Source organism: Tenebrio molitor, chromosome 6, assembly GCF_963966145.1.
Source record: "Tenebrio molitor chromosome 6, icTenMoli1.1, whole genome shotgun sequence".
NCBI classification, from domain to species: domain Eukaryota; kingdom Metazoa; phylum Arthropoda; class Insecta; order Coleoptera; family Tenebrionidae; genus Tenebrio; species Tenebrio molitor.
Genome location: NC_091051.1, coordinates 19,392,841 through 19,409,337, shown reverse-complemented (window position 1 = coordinate 19,409,337; position 16,497 = coordinate 19,392,841). Strand labels below are relative to the sequence as shown.

Sequence of the window (16,497 nt, the reverse complement as noted above, 5' to 3'; positions counted from 1 at the left end):
CGCGGCACGCCGGCTCTGCCCCGAGGATGTTCCCGTGAGCCCAGTGCAAGTATCTTCCCAACAAAAGTTGCATTGCGGGCGTTAAGTAGTGATTATGTCAACCCGAGTTTACGACCTCCAGGTAGTTGAGAAGTATAGTGGACTGCCTAATAACCGAATTTTACGCGTTTTGTTGAGGCTTTTGTTTATTTTTTTGCTTCCAATCTAATTTGTTTTTCCAAAAACTGAGACAGTAGCCCCATGAGATACGTTCTTCTGAACCCAATGCACTTTTTAAATAGTCTCTAAATGAAAAATTGAGCAAAAATAACTAGAATTACTGAAAAACGTTATTAATTTTTTTATAAAGAATGAAGCGATTTTTCAAAAAACTGAGACAGTAGCCCGGTGAGATACGTTAATGTTTAACAAAAAATATAGTCACCATAGCTTCAAACATAAAACTGTGGAAAAATAATTAGAATCCGTTTAGCGCGCTTTACCATTGCTTGGCCATCCACTAAGCAACAGCCTTAACTTTGACATATGTCATCGTAGAGAAGATTTGACAACGTCATCTATTGTGGTTTCATAAGCGATTTACAAATATATATGGTTTGCTATACTTTTTTCTTAAAATAAAAAAGATATAGGGGCGCGAATACCAATCTGAATCACCCGGTATATTTGTAAATCGCTTATGAAACTACAATAGATGACGTTGTCAAATCTTCTCTACGATGACATATGTCAAAGTTAAGACAGTCAACTTTTTTTTTTAAATAGTACATTATACATTTCTTAGTCTATTCTTGTAAAACTTTTTTTCTACATTTGAATGTGTAAAAAAAGTTGACACTTGCAATAGGAAAAAATCGAGAAAAAAAAAAATATGATTTAATTTATTCGAAAGTGTTATTTTCTAAAAAGAGCTAGTTAGCCATGGAGACAATTGAATTTTGACATTAATAGCGTCAATTACTAACGTACCTACATTTAAATAAATAGCTATGTTATAACCTACATTTAAATAAATAACTATATAACATCTGGCTTCGAAACCTAACTTCTTCCTGACTATACCGCTTTGAATGCATACACGATGAAAATATGTAGTTGAATTTTGATAGTGCATGAATGACATGATGAGTCTTGGGAATCGTATTCGAATTATTCGAATATTTGAATAGGTGACTATGTAAAATTCGAATAAGTGTAAATTCTAATATTCGAATAAAGTAATTTCAGGATGGATCGGGTATTTCACTGTCAAATAATTTTATTTTTTGGCTATGTAATTCTTAAAATAGTGAGATGCAGCGAACCAACATAACGCGAATTTAGCATAGTAAATTCAGTATGGATTTGGTATTTCGTCCGAGTCGAGTTTTCTGGCCGAGGCGCACCTGAGGCTTGAAAACAAACAAGGTCAAATGATTTTATTTTTTGGCAACGTGGTTGTCTTGTAAATAGTTACATGCAGGGAACCAACATAATGCGAATTTACAAATGTTTGGCTTACTAGCTCTTTTTAGAAAATAACGCTTTCTAATAAATGAAATCATATTTTATTATTTTTCTCGATTTTTTTCTGATGTAAGTGTCAACTTTTAGCTTTACAAGAATAAGCTAAGAAATGTATAGTGTACTATTTAAAAAAAAAAGTTGACTGTCTTAACTTTGACATATGTCATCGTAGAGAAGATCTGACAAAATCACCTATTGTAGTTTCACAAGCGATTTACAAATATATATGGTTTACTATACTTTTTTCTTAAAACAAAAAAGATGTAGGGCCGCGAATACCAAACTGAATCACCCGGTATACTTCAAGTTCATTACCAATGATTTTTCTCGTGGGAGGAGCATTTTTGACGATATTTAATAAAATAATAGATAAAATAAGAGACGTAAACAATTTTTTTTCACTTGAATTTTTGAAGAGCTGTATCTCGAAAACTGCCGGATGCACAAAATTCGCTGAGGCCTCAAACTATAGTGAATTTAATCTAGTTTAAAAAAGGTAACTTCAAGTTTTTCTATGAGACTCATATCTTAGGAGATGTTGAGCAAAAACTGAAAATAGTGCGAAAATTTTGCTGTTCTTTGGCTACCACGCAGCGCGCACAAGTCTTTCGAAGTTGCAAATTTGATTTTTTACTCTTGGCTGAGGTTCAAACAATATATTAAAAAATCAGAACTACATGACCTATTGCAAGGTCGGATGTTTATATTGACTGGACTACTAGGGTGTTGTTGCTATTTAAGGTTCGTTCTGTGTAGCGTGCGTAGTAATGCGTGAAGCGCTATGTTTTTGGTGTGGTTTTGGTTAGTTCATGCACTGTGTTGAAGGGGTGTTGGTAATCTAGTCGGAAAATGTTTCGTAAAATGTGTCGTTCGAACGATGCAATTCTGAAAAGAGTGCGTTTTGGAAGAGAGGGGTAGATGAGGGTATTCTATTATGGGTCGAATGAAGGTGTTGTATGTGTGTAAACTCGGTTTTTGAGGTTGTTGCGAATAAGTCGTAAAACTGGGTAGTCATAAATCAATAATAATCACCGCTTAACACACGGATATGCAAATTCCTTTTGTCGGGAAGATACTGCGCTCGGCTTACGTTAACAAACTGGCCATCCTCGTTCTGAAAGCTGTGTGCGGGCGTAAAAGTGAGAAAACATGATGTTTGGAAAATGCTAGGTAAGGGATATTACTGTAGAGAAGGAAATCCAAAAAGTTCATCTTTCTAGAAATATTAATTCTTCTGTTAATAATTAATTATTCATGAAACGTTTTGGCCGCGCTGGAATCTGTCAGCGCTTCGGTCGTTTTATGGCTTAGCCGCATAGGCCCCACAAACAGTATAGTAAGGTCGAGGAGTTGCAGCCGCGGAAGCGGCCGCGTACCATGTATAGTAGGTTGGCTCTATTGCGGGCTTTTTTTAGGGTTATGTTGAGATCGGCATGCAGGGTGCAGGTGGAAGAAAAGGTGATAAACTAGGTAGCGAACTGAATTGGTTTTGGGAATAGGATTGACTGACATTTGGTGGGGTTGGGTTTTACTCTCCAGTGGTTTGTCCATCTCTTAATGCGATGAAGTTCCTCTTGGATCATGCTCGCAGCTTTCTCGGCGCTTCTGTGGCTGGTCCAAATTGCCGTGTCGTCGGCGAACATCCTCGTTTTTGTCCGGAAGGTGCCTGAAATTGGAAAATCACTGCAGTATACAATGTACAATAGAGGTGAAAGAACGGAGCCCTGGGGGACTCCGGCTTTCAGTTCGATGAGGTTGGATAGGTTATTGTGTACTTTTACCCTGCAGGATCTGTTGGATAGGATCCCTTTTCGTGCAGCGTTCTCCAAATTGTAAAACTGGAAACGTCAATTCGTAATGCAAGTCGTTGGCAACTAACATTCGGTTCTTCGTCAACAAGACAGGACAGGACTAAAAGTCCCATAATCCCTCAAATGCTGGACAGCATTCACAAAGGTACGTGGACAGGGAACTTGGCGACCGGGAAATCTCTTCATGTACCTACATACAAATGCCTGGTTGCATCAGCATTTGATAAAGCTTCCCCGTAGATGAGCACCATGTCTGTTAACTCCGGATTAGTGTACTTCACCATTTTTAATGATAATTACGGGAAATTCATTTTCTAATAAATTGTAAACACGGCCGCCATCAGGTGAAGGACGTGATTAAATTGTGTCAGTAAGTTTTTGCAAGACCTATCCGCCTGGGTTTTTGCCGTATTTACTTTTTTGCGTTAACGCTTTTCGTACGAAGCCGTTGTTCTTTCACCGTCCCATCCATAAACGACTCGATGACACGGAATACGGTGAAAATAAATTCGAGCATAAATTTGGGTTTTCGAAAAAATGGTAAATAGAAAAGTAATTTGTTTTGATGAGTTCTATCACCGTTTAAATTTTCCTAACGCATTTCAATAACACCCTGTATTGTTGTTTCATCTAAATGTTGATGATCATTTGCAAACTTCTTACATACATCACAACTATGTATGGTAAGACAATTTTTCATCAAATATCCGCAAATGTATCGTAATGAATTTTTTTCCAGGTCATGGAAATGATAGTCTACGTCCTTTACATTTAATTATTATTTTTCGTATCCCACCTCCACCCGGCGGCACGGCAATTTTGCCGGAGTACATACACTATTACGGATATTACTATCAAGTAATAGTGCAGTGCTTATCAACATAATTACCGGCGTCTCGCCTCCGCATTTTGACTTTGTTGTGTATTATGTTCTGTGTCAATGTTAAGGAACTTCCTCACGATGTGACATGAGTATAATAATATACCTTTTTGAATTTCAACTACCAATGTGTTATCTAAATCCAGAATTTTTAAATTTTTAAAAATAGATTGCGGTACTATTCCCGTTGCTGAAATTACAAGTGGTAAAATCGAAATTTTTTCTAAACCCCAAAGATTTCTCATAGCAACGGAGAGCTCTAAATATTTATTAATTTTTGTGTTATATGTCTGTGTTATATTGTGTGAATTTGAAACAGATATGCTTGCTTTTGTTGTTTATTTAAAATAATAATGTCTGGTCTGTTATGCTTAATATGAATGTCAGTTAAAACTGTTCGATCAAAATATAACTTGTAACTGTCATTTTCCAAACAACTTTCTGGTGTATAACTATAATGTGGTTGTGTATTCTTTAATAAATTATTTAATTATTATTATTATTATTATTCAAAGAACCCCACAGAAGAATTCCAATTATAGGGTTCTGTTAAAATTTAATGACATCAAGAGAATAGAAAAATATCTGTATAGTCTGAATACCCTAGATTGACATCAGTTGCATATGCAAATGTATCAGATACTGCTAAAGTTTCTCGATTTGACGCAGTTCAAGGTACAAGAAAATAGGTCCAATTGGCAATGCAGGCCATTTGCTAATCTGCACATGTTGCACAATGGTGAAAATTTGCCTACGTCTGTTCTATGAGCTGGCAGATAAAAGAGTCCATAATGCCGCGATGTCGTGCCTCGAGATTAACAAATATTGCTAAGGTTTTTTTGCAAGAAGTAGCAAAGCTGACACAGTCAAAACGATTTAACAGATATGTCTGCGCAATACCAATGGGAGGATATTCACCAACATCCCGAAGATAAAGGTATTTTAGAAATTTCCGTATGATCTGCTCAAGTTTAGTTTAGCTTGGATATTATGATGCGGCTGCAATATGATGCAAGCATGGTGGAGTTTACTTCTTACAAATGCATTAAAAAGCATTGTGAGAGTACGACTGCTTTGGAAATCCCGCGAGTTTCGGATCAAAAAACCCAGCTGCTTCATATAATCAGACACCACATGATCAATATGGCTTGTAAACAATAACTTACGGTCAAAAATTACACCAAGATCCTTTACTGTTTCAGGCCTGTTCAAGAGATTCAAACTTAAGGTGTAATCGAATCTGATATTTTCCTTTTTCAAAGAAAAAGACATCACTTGAGATTTGTTGATGTTGAGACTGAGCTTGTTTCTTGTACACCAGTTCATTATTTCGTCCAAGTTTGCCTGTAGCGTAACACAGTCAGACCATTCGCTAATTTGTTTCAACAGCTTGGCATCATCGGCGAACAAGAAAAAAGGTACAGTTAGTTTGTCACCAATATCATTAATAAAAACCAGAAACAGCAAAGGACCCAAAACAGAGCCCTGTAGTACACCGGAAGTGACATTTATAGACGCCGAGTCATACCCATAACAATGGACGTACTGCTTTCTACCTTGCAGGTAGGAACAGAAAAACTTCACCAACATAGGAGAAGCACCGACAAACTGAAGCTTTTGGACTAAAATGTTATGATCCAGGGAGTCAAATGCCTTTGAAAAGTCAAGATATACTACATCAGTTTGGAAACCTTATCGATAGAGTCAGATATGAGTTGTGTAGCGCAGAAAAGATTGGTAGTTGTGGATCTACCACGCATGAATCCACGTTGACTGGGTGATATTAACTTAGAAAGTACAATAATACCGCCCAAGTAAGAACATGCGCATAAAAAATTTGGGCTCAAGGTCGCTCGAATTGTCTTTACTGGGTGATAATTATACTGCGGTTCTACTATGGGATTGTGTGTTGAACGTCGAGCGCGAAAACCAAATTGTTCGGGGGGAAGAAGGTTGTGGGATTCAAGCAGAAAATTGAGTCGGTTGGTTAGGATTCTTTCAAAGATTTTGCCGGTGATGTTGAGCAATGAGATTGGGCGGTAGGATTTGGGGTCGTTTGGGCTTTTACCAGGTTTGGGAATCATTATGGTATACGTGGTTTCCCATGCAGTGGGGAAGTATAGTGTGTTCATGCAATTATTGTAAATATTGGTTAAGGTTTGGAGGCTTGTTTCAGGGAGGTTTTTGGTAGGATGGGTCTGATTTCGTCCGGTCCGGGGGCTTTTGTGTTTTTAAAATGGGAGATAATAGACTTAACTTCGTCGGTGGTGATTTCGTCGGTCATATGTTCGTCGTTGAGGGGGTGAGGAAGAGGCTCGGTGAGGGGACATTGCTGGTGATTCTCTCGAAGAAGACGTCCTCGAAATTGGGGTTTTGGGGTACTTGGTGAACCTCCTCCAGAATCTCATCGAAGCAGTTGGCTTTGTCACGCGGGGAGTGATATGTTTGGGCGTTGTAGACGAGGTGATGGCTCGTAGTTAGAGATTCGCATGCTTTTGTCCAGGTTTCTTCGCGGTATGCGTTGATGTCGCGTCTGATTAGGGCGTTTAGCCTGTTATGCGCGGTTTTGAGGAAGGGGTCTCGCGTTCGCGTATATTCACGGAAGATTTTGCGTTTTTCTTTGATTGCTTTGACGATTCTGGCGGGGAGGGGGTCGCGGTTTTTTGGTATCGTTTTGGTTTTGATAACTGTGTTTTTTGCGTCGATCAATGTGTGAGTGAATGTGTTAATTTGTTCGTCGATTTCGGGGGGTGAGTTTACGGGTGTTATATGTGGGAGGGTTTAGTGATTTCGCGTCGGAATTTGTTCCGAGTCTGCTTTTTTGTAGTCGAAAATTTGAATGGGTTCGCGGAGGGGTGTCGCGAATAAGTTGGGCAACGAGTGGTAAGTGGTCCGATGTGACTGTGGGGCCTATGAAAGTGTGCGGGTCCACGTGGGGGATGAGATTTTCGGAGATTACTATGTGGTCTAGTATTGAGCCGGCGATATGCGTGGTATTCCGATTTTCGAGGCGGTATATTGGGAGTTCGCTGATTAATTTTGAAAAGGTTTTACCGTTTACTTTGGAGGAGGTGTCGCCGAAGTCCGTGTGTCTAGCGTTAAAATCTCGTATTGAAAAAGTTATGTTGAGAGCGGTTCTTTGGGCGGGTTGTAGTAAGAGATTAAAGTTATAGTTGAATTGTTAAATTGAATGTCGGCGGCGACGGCTTCGAGATCTGAGAGATGGGGTGGTAGTTCGTGCTTTGTATTCGCGATGTTGGAGGCAACTAATAGGACCACTCCGCGGGAGCGGTTGACCGTGGAAACTCTAATGTAGGAAGTGAAGTTTTTTATTTTTATTGACGGGGTATGTGAATTTCCGTGATTGCTACGATTTTTATTAAGTCGGTTTCGATAAAATTTTCGAGGGCGTGCTTCTTGCGGTCGAGACCAGCAACGTTCACGGTGGCTATGTTGGTGGCGTACTGGGGCGGGGCTGTAGGTGTGCTAGCCATTGGAAGGCCGTGTTCCGAAAGGACGAGCCGGGGCGCAGCTATTTGAAAGTGAAATAAATTCGCTGTCCTGTGTGGTTGATGCGCGTTCTGGTATGTAAGATTTTGAACGCGGTGAGTTCGATGAGCTCATGAATTTTAGGGCGCAGAAAGGGGAACAAGTCGTAAAGGATTTTCGTGACAAAAGCAATTGTTTGTTTCGCGCTGATTGGTGGTTCGGCGGGTTCGTTGAGCGCGATGTCCGGGTCCGCGATTTCCGCGGGGGGTTTATTACAATCGTGGGGGCGATCGGCGTTTCTTGCGTTATCGGGGCGGTTTTGATTGAGGGACACGAACGCGACCACGCGGCGTGGGGACCTCCGCAGAGTTGACAAGTTGAGACGGCGGCTTCGCATTTGTTCGGGGCGTGGGTTTGGGGGCATTTGGGGCACGCGGGTTTGTTGGGGCATGCGGTGACGTGGTGGCCGAGCTGAAAACACTTCGTACACTGGAGCGGGGTCGGGGTTGGTGGTTTAGACGGCTCGCATTAATGATGCTTGCCGTAGAGGACGAGACCGTACGTTAGGAGGAAATCCACCGTGTCGGTGTTCTCCGTGTTTACGCGGATTAGGTTCGTGAACTTGTTAGTTTTACGCCATTTTATGCACCATATGAGTTTGTACACGAGTGGAAGCACGTCGAGTTGATCGCGGATGTCGTTCTCGTTGATGTCGTGATCGACTCCTTTAACGACTACCGAGAGTTGCGGTTTTTTGCGGATTGGGTCGTTGTCGGTATGGTTGGGGACTTGTTCCGTTTTACGTTTTAGGGGGCTGCAAGACATGGTTTTTGAGCCGGTGGCCGCGTTGAGGTTGCTGGTGAATTTATCAGGTAAGGGGAGGGACGTTATAAGAAATATAGTTTTATTCCAATTTACTAGTAGTTTGTGAATATTTTTCACTAGGAGATGCGTTGTTAGAAGTGTATGGAAATTTTTATGACCCGCGAATTCAGGTGGGATGTTTCTGATTGTGTATTTGTACAAGGTCGGCTTCGGAAAAAAGTTAGTGACTTAGAACACGATGTTTACACGTCGGGTGCAGGCGAGAGAGTGCACAAGAAATAAGGAAAGGAAAGGACACATTTTTCATTCCCCCCCGAAGGAGGACGGGCTGCTGAGGTTTCCAGAGCCTTTTCAGCTACATTGACGGGAAATTTCGGGATGGGTGCGGTGAGGATGGGTGCGGAAGGAAGGTGGTAGGTACTGAGGGGTAAATACTGACCCAGCATTCGACTTATCTTTGATATGAGACCTATGCCCATACTCACCACGATGTGATGTAGTGGGAAAACCCCTGAAAAACCCACTACAGGTCAAGCGGCACCGGGGTTAGAACCAGGGGCCTCCCACGCCACTTTGCGCGCCCTAGGCGCTTGGCCACAGTGCTCGGTACAAGAAATAAGAAACTTTTGTCACTTATATTGGGTACTATTACGACCCAAAGGGGCCGGCCCACAGATTACGTAGTGTATACAGATGACTAACGCGCATGTTCGGCAAAGGTTTCATTGAAACTAGCTGGTGGTCGGTAGCTCAACAAATTGGTAGGGCGCGAAATTTGAATGAATTATAAAGTATTATATTTTCCGTTTTGAACTTTAATAGTAAAAAAAATAAGAAAAATATTATATTTGTTCAAATATGACAGAGTGATAGCTTCGAGCACAAAATTTCGTCCTTTTCGTAAACAACAAATGGTGGTTCTAAAAAGAACCGAGTTAAATAAAAAGTAAATATGTAATAACATAGAAAAACACCAACAAAACTGAAAGAAAGAAGAAAGAGTTAAAGGAGACGCTCAAAATGCATAGGGAATTCAAAAGGTCCGATCTGAAAATAAAGAATACCTAAACACGCTTTCTAAATTTTTTAAAATTTTTACTTAGCACTGAATCTCCCGCTGAAATGCACGCAGATAAATAATAGTCAGTTACTTCAGCTTTCATAATATTTTTATACCCTTTGTCTGTCTCTTATTTCTTTGCAAATATAGTTTTTGGGCGCTTGTTTTTATTCGATCTTTTCCAGAATAAGGTCTTGTATCTTTACCCATCATAAGGCGATTCACGTCCTTACACCATGCGTGTGTAATTGTTCTTATAGCAAGTGTACAAAACCACTTCGTTAAGTGATCCCTATGAGTTAAGCATTTTAAAAATGTAAAATCTACATCTGTATCTATTTTTAATTTCAAAATACTGCACAAACTCTTTGGAGATGGATCTTTTTCCAAGGTTGTAATAATGGCTTTGTTCATGTTATAAAAACATATTGCGAATTCTTCGCTTGGATAAAATAGTCTCTTCGCCCAGCCACCCATATACTCCCGTGCTTTAATAAGCATATTACTGCTCGAAGATTGACCCCCAAATAGATGATGTTTACATTCATCGCAGCCTCTAGTGAATAATTTCACTTTCTTTAAAAGAAAACCAGCAACATAATTTGAAGCCAACTCACTCAAGGCCAGTTGAAGTGATTGTGACCCTAAATCCACCTGCTGCATGATTATATCAGGCACCGTTATAATGATTCCTGATGTAGATGGTGGCACTTCCACATTTGCAGTGGATCTACAGAAATGTTTAATGCTCGCAAAAAGCACTTCGCAATCGTCGTCCTCACAGTTAAAACAGGACTATATAAACTTATGGTGGAATTTACCAACATGGTTTTAAAAATCTGTTCAAGTGTTGTTGGGGTTGGATCGGCATAGAAAATGCCGTGGCTCCTAACTTGACCGAACAAGTTTTCTAGGGGGTCTGGATTGAGATGACGTCCTAATAAATAGTCATATCCTTCTTCTATGAAACACTTCCATATACTCGTATTTATAAAGTTTCTCAGTGTAAAGATCCAGTTCTTCAGGCTAGGTGGTCTGGCTTTGTCCCCACGTTTTTTTGATTCCCATTAACAGAATCAAATAACTGATCAAAAAAAAAGAAGAATCTGTGAAGTGTCAGGTACTATTGCGGGCAAAAAAAGTCATTTTTTTGAGACTATTCCAGCTGACAGTTTAAAAATTTATTTTATACTCCTATTTTCCTTTTCCAAATGCCCTCTTCTTAATTAATTTATAAAAATAAATAAATATCTATTACTTAAAAAATTAAACAACAATTAAACTAAATATTCGCCGTTATTGTCAATGACTTCCAACCATCTTTGTCCCATAAGCTCAATTCCACGACGATAGAAGATGGACTCTTTCGTCCCGAACGATTCTTAACTTTAAGACCTTTTTCCCCATTCAGAAATTTCGCAAACCATCGCCGACTCTTTTACCGTTCCCGCATCTTCAAGTCTGCATATATTTCTTGTGGTTGCTGCCGCTGAATGTCCACATTTAAATTCATATAACAATAAATTACGATTTCGTTCTTTTTCCATGTAAACAATCAATTACCAGAATGTAACTAATTAAATAGCTATTTATGCACCAAGGGCGTTACAACGATGATTACGCCCGGAGAACGATGAATCCAGCTCGAGGGCTTTAGCCCGAGAGATGGATATCGTTCGATGGGCGTAATCATTCGGTGACGCCGTGGTGCATACAAGATTTTATTTTTCACTATACGTGTTCTACAAAAAAAAAATTGGCATCATTGCAATTATGAATTGATGAGGGCGTTATGAATTCATTACGCCCGCTTATTCTTATTACGCCCTGTATTATTCCCCGGTTGTTATGGACATGTTTACGTATTTGTATCCTAGGAGTTATCATGCAATTATACGAAAGTGAAAAATAATAGCTATTTATGCACCAAGGGCGTTACAACGATGATTACGCCCGGAGAACGATGAATCCAGCTCGAGGGCTTTAGCCCGAGAGATGGATATCGTTCGATGGGCGTAATCATTCGGTGACGCCGTGGTGCATACAAGATTTTATTTTTCACTATACGTGTTCTTTAAAAAAAAAAAAAATTGGCATCTTTGCAATTATGAATTGATGAGGGCGTTATGAATTCATTACGCCCGCTTATTCTTATTACGCCCTGTTTTATTCTCCGGTTGTTATGGACATGTTTACGTATTTCGTATCCTAGGAGTTATCATGCAATTATACTAAAGTGAAAAATAAAATTATTTAACTGAGAAACGTCAAAGTGTTTATGGACAAGCGGACTTTATATTTTAAAAAACGAGGTAACACAAATTGCCAACTGATTTTATACTTATTTTATATCGTGAAACAGAATAGGTACCACTAAAACGCTCAGAACTTTCTGGACACCCTAATAATTCAGGTTACTTATGTGTATTTTGAAGAGGTTATAATGTATTTTTAGAAACAATTCCAAATTTAATCTGCAATTAGGTATCGCGAGGTACAGTAATCAGCATTTTGAAACCGTATTTGCGCGGCGAAGAATTAAAGTAAAGGCGGGAGACATAAGCGACCATTATTTGAAGACTCTATTTTAAAAAAAGAATTAGGCCGTAAAATTCAAGAATATAAAGAAAATGGAGAATATTTCACTCTCGACAAACTGTTTCAGTTTGCCAGAGTGGAATTAGAGTACAATTACGGCCACACTACTTTGTACTCAATTTTAAAATCAATGGGCTTCAGATATAAGTTTGAAAATAACAAAAAAATTCTCATGGAACGGTCATTTATAATAGCAAAGAAAGTTCAATTCTTAAGAACATATTTGCAATATTTAAAAAATTATCCAAACGTAAAATTTATTTACTTAGATGAAACATGGATATATAGGTATGGTTCACAGCAAAAAACTTGGGTGAATGATGATTTGCCAAGTACTAATTACAAGATTTACAATCCTCCATTCTGGTTGTGTATATGGATTTATGGAAGGGTGCGCTCTCCTGTTAGATACCAAAAGTAATGGTCGTGATTATCACAACACAATGAAGGGTAACGTCTTTAAAGAATGGGTGTTAAATCAGTTAATTCCTGCATTGTTATCGCCGATGTTTTCTCAAGATAAAGTTGTGGTAATCATGGACAACGCACCCTACCACTTTGTACAACTTGATAAACCACCAACTCGATCTGCAAAGGAGGAGAACCTACAAAATTACTTAATCAGTAAAAATATTGCATTTGACAAAAAATTTACAAAAAGACAATTATGGGAATTAATTGAACCAACTCTTACCAACTTGCTCGTACAATATGAAGTTGACACAATTCTTGGTCAACATGGTATAGATGTCCTACGTTTGCCCCCGTATTATTGCCAATATAACCCCATCGAACATGCATGGGGTTATTGTAAATCTTATTACAATAAACATATTCATTTACACACTGATGATAAGGACCGTGTTGCAAATTTGTGGGCGGAGGTATTATTTAGTTACACTCCTGAAATGTGGCAACACACCATTGCCCATTGTAAAGAGTTGATAAAAAGTGATTGGATAAAAGGAGTCCACGGTCTATCTTGATTTGTAACCATAAATCCAAAGTAATGAAAATACGCTTGCTCGACAGCCTCTGTTATAAGTCTTCCCTATTTTCTGAGGATAATTTTGCCACAAACGTAACAGAAACGATTAGGAATTATTTTACACGATCTGCCAGACATCTTCGTTGAGGAATTACAAACTGTTCCTGACTGTTTACTAGCTCAACACAAGACTTAATCAAACACTTGTACGGTTGGCTTAAAAAAAACGGGAACTGTCAGAGAAAGTTCTGTCAGATTTTATTAAATTTTTATAGTTTGAAACGGCCTTTTAGAGTTAAAAAACTGCACTTATGTGTCAGAAATACTACTGTCAAACGGACACAAATTGACATAAATTGACAAATTCAATTTCCAATTCTCATTAGGTCAGATTTCAATTCCCGTTTTTCTTTGAAGCCAACTGTAAATAGTTTACGTCAAAATATTAAACTGTCACATTTAGCAAAGTTGACGTGATAAAAATTATTTGCCGCGGTTTATATGTTCAGCAGGCAGCCTAAAATTAAAAATAATAAATTTGGTCTCTAGATAATTTTTTTTTAATTTGTAATCTAGTGTATATAATTATAACTAAACTATGTCCACTGATAGAATGCAGTTTTTTAAATATCGTTAAATAAAAAATCCCCAAACCATAACATTAAAATATTAACGAAGTATCATAGATTGTATTGGTAATATCTTGAAATATTCGCGCCACTGATTCTCATTGGTTGTTATGAAACCCACGCGAAATAGTTATTTTTATATTAAGTGCGTGAAGAGAGTGTTTTTTGTGCATGAAAAGGTCTTTTACGCCGAGACGAAGGTCGAGGCAGTATAAGCCTTTGAATGCACAAAAACATCTTCACGCACGAAATATAAACAATATTTTTTCTATAATTGATTCAAAAAATTGAAATTAAAAATTCAAATTTTTGAAGGAACTCTGAAGTTTCAACGCAGTGACCATGTTGCTAGGTAACTAATAAAATACAGTGCGTGAAGTGAAACACAGAAATAGTCGTGTGCGTGAAATCGCATTTCACACACTGTTTTGTATGGTTTCTATGGTTTCGATCTTACTAACAATGCAAAAAGAAATACACGTTAGAAAATGACCCACTTTAGGCACCGATAACTATGCGTGAATTTCAATTTTTTGAATCAATAATAGAAAAAATAAATTATATAGCATTTCAAATGTGAAATTGTCAGTGCTGTCAAGTGGCATTTAGATTTGCGATTTTTCATCTTTAGAGCTTTGTTTTGCGTTTGTCTGGTTTTAAAAGTTATTAGTTTTGATTGTGTTGTTGTTTTGACCTTTTCTATTGCGATTTTTTGTTGATTTTTTTGAATTTGTGAAGTGAGTGCGCGTCTCAAGAAGAACACTTTAAGTGACATTACAAACATCGAAAATGATACAGAGGTATTTAATTTTTGTTCATGCATTAAATATTAAATAATCTCTTGCTTGTTTAGCCATTTCCGAAAAAAGCTGGATATTTTAATTTCAGTAGCCAGCTTTTTTCGGTAATTCGAAAACGTATTGTGGGTTGCATTTTTAATTAATTCCGTCGGGCACATTATTATCACTCGTGAAATAAAACCTAATATATTATTCCTACTATATTGAAGTTTTCTTTCGTCTTTCCTAAGTGCAAACATACAGAATAATAATAAAACATCACGTGTAAACCTGCTCTTTCAATTTTTGTTGTAGCATACAGTGAACATTTTTAGTAACATTTATGTCAAGCAATCTATGAATGGACACAGTATATTAGCACATTTCTACAACAGTTGCGGACAATAAAAAATAGTATAATCTGTTTCAAAATCAAAAATCCACCACCTGTTGAATTATGTTGGCAGAAAAAAGAAATCCCTAGAAGAGGTTTACTTTTTTTGGGTTGGCTCAACCTCCCGCCAAAATTTGACATTGAACTGTTGGGTTTATTTACCTAACACAAAGTAATTATTATGTGCAAAAAGGTGGTAGCTACCATATCATACCTTTTGAGTAAAATAATGAAATGAGTATAAAAAACACGAAGAACTACGACCAAAACGACTGTCAACAGTTTTCTTTCATAACCCCACTTTTTTCTGACACTTGCAGACACACTAAAAACAAAAGTTGGCGACGTTGTCGGTTATATTTTTGAGGTAGAATGCACTGTTGGTGGATTTTTGATTTTGAAACATTATACAACTCTTGCTCAAAATTCGCCAAATATTTAGCTGCTTAAATGAGGCTCTAATTTGTCAGCTAATGTCACTATTAATCGTTAGTGTCATTCGTCTATCAACTAACATTTACGAGAAATTGCAGCAAATCCTAACCTATTTCTGACGTTTGGCATAAATCACAATGTCAAAAAAACCCAAATTGTACGATGTAAAAAAGTGTACGGTTTTTTATTGTCCGCAACTGTATGTACTAGAGTGGTATATAAGGGAAAGTAGGCTCGATCCTGGTTCCTAGGGGAGTTTTTGAGGGTTACATTTTCTGTTGGCAGCATCTACTGTTTACTATCAAGCTTCAAATATCCGTCAGTTCGGTCAAGCGCCAAATTCAAAACAGAAAAATTTCAACAATGAGCAATTTAATTTAAATGCAAATAATGACAAAGTTTTAAGAGATAAAAAATAAATAAAACAACCTCCAAATTTGAATGCACCTTCAACATCATCACTTACACTCCCTACTTGTTCCTCCACCTACACTGAACATAATTCTTCTCTAGCAAATGAAAATATTCTTCACTACATTGCAAGCTCAATAGTCAACTCCCTACCTAAAAAGAGCATGTGTACTAAATGTGCTAATTACCTTCATTCTGAGGACAACAATCACTGTGACGACAATGTTCAGATATATAGTTCAAAGCGAAATTTTGGAGGTTTACATTTTCCAAGTAGCTGCTTTTTTACACTTATTCGAATATGTGAAGAAACATTTAATCGCCATACAAAAGTTTTACTTTCCAATCAGCTTACAGAGACAACATACACTTCTATAGTATTGTCTATGTCTTCCCACATCATAATTCCAGCTTGCTGTAAACTTGCAAACCTCATTATAAAAAAATTTCTAATCATTCGCTCAACATCACTAGCAAATCACATTACGGAAAATTTACAGCACAAATGGCAAAGTTTTTCCACAAGTTGTAAGTTTGTAGTTGAACACTGTAATTGAACTTATTTTCTTCCATAATTGTGTTTATTTTGCACCTACTCTTGAAATGTCACCTGTCATATCAACAGAACAGTCATATCATAGTCATATCTAACAATTTTGACAATAACAGTGCAGCCAATCAACAATCGACAA

The 16,497-nt window shown here is 37.8% G+C and overlaps 1 protein-coding gene and 1 long non-coding RNA gene across 4 annotated transcripts in view; one reads left to right on the top strand and one right to left on the bottom strand.

Annotated features, from left to right (window-relative positions):
• The window catches only part of LOC138133771 (uncharacterized), a 285,987-nt gene that overhangs the window by 156,783 nt on the left and 112,707 nt on the right, over positions 1 to 16,497 (top strand). The window lies entirely within an intron of this gene.
• Positions 16,080 to 16,492, bottom strand: LOC138133775 (uncharacterized). Its single transcript, XR_011160511.1, has 2 exons — positions 16,277 to 16,492; positions 16,080 to 16,227 (listed from the first exon to the last, which is right to left on the bottom strand). It is a non-coding gene; the product is annotated as an uncharacterized lncRNA (long non-coding RNA).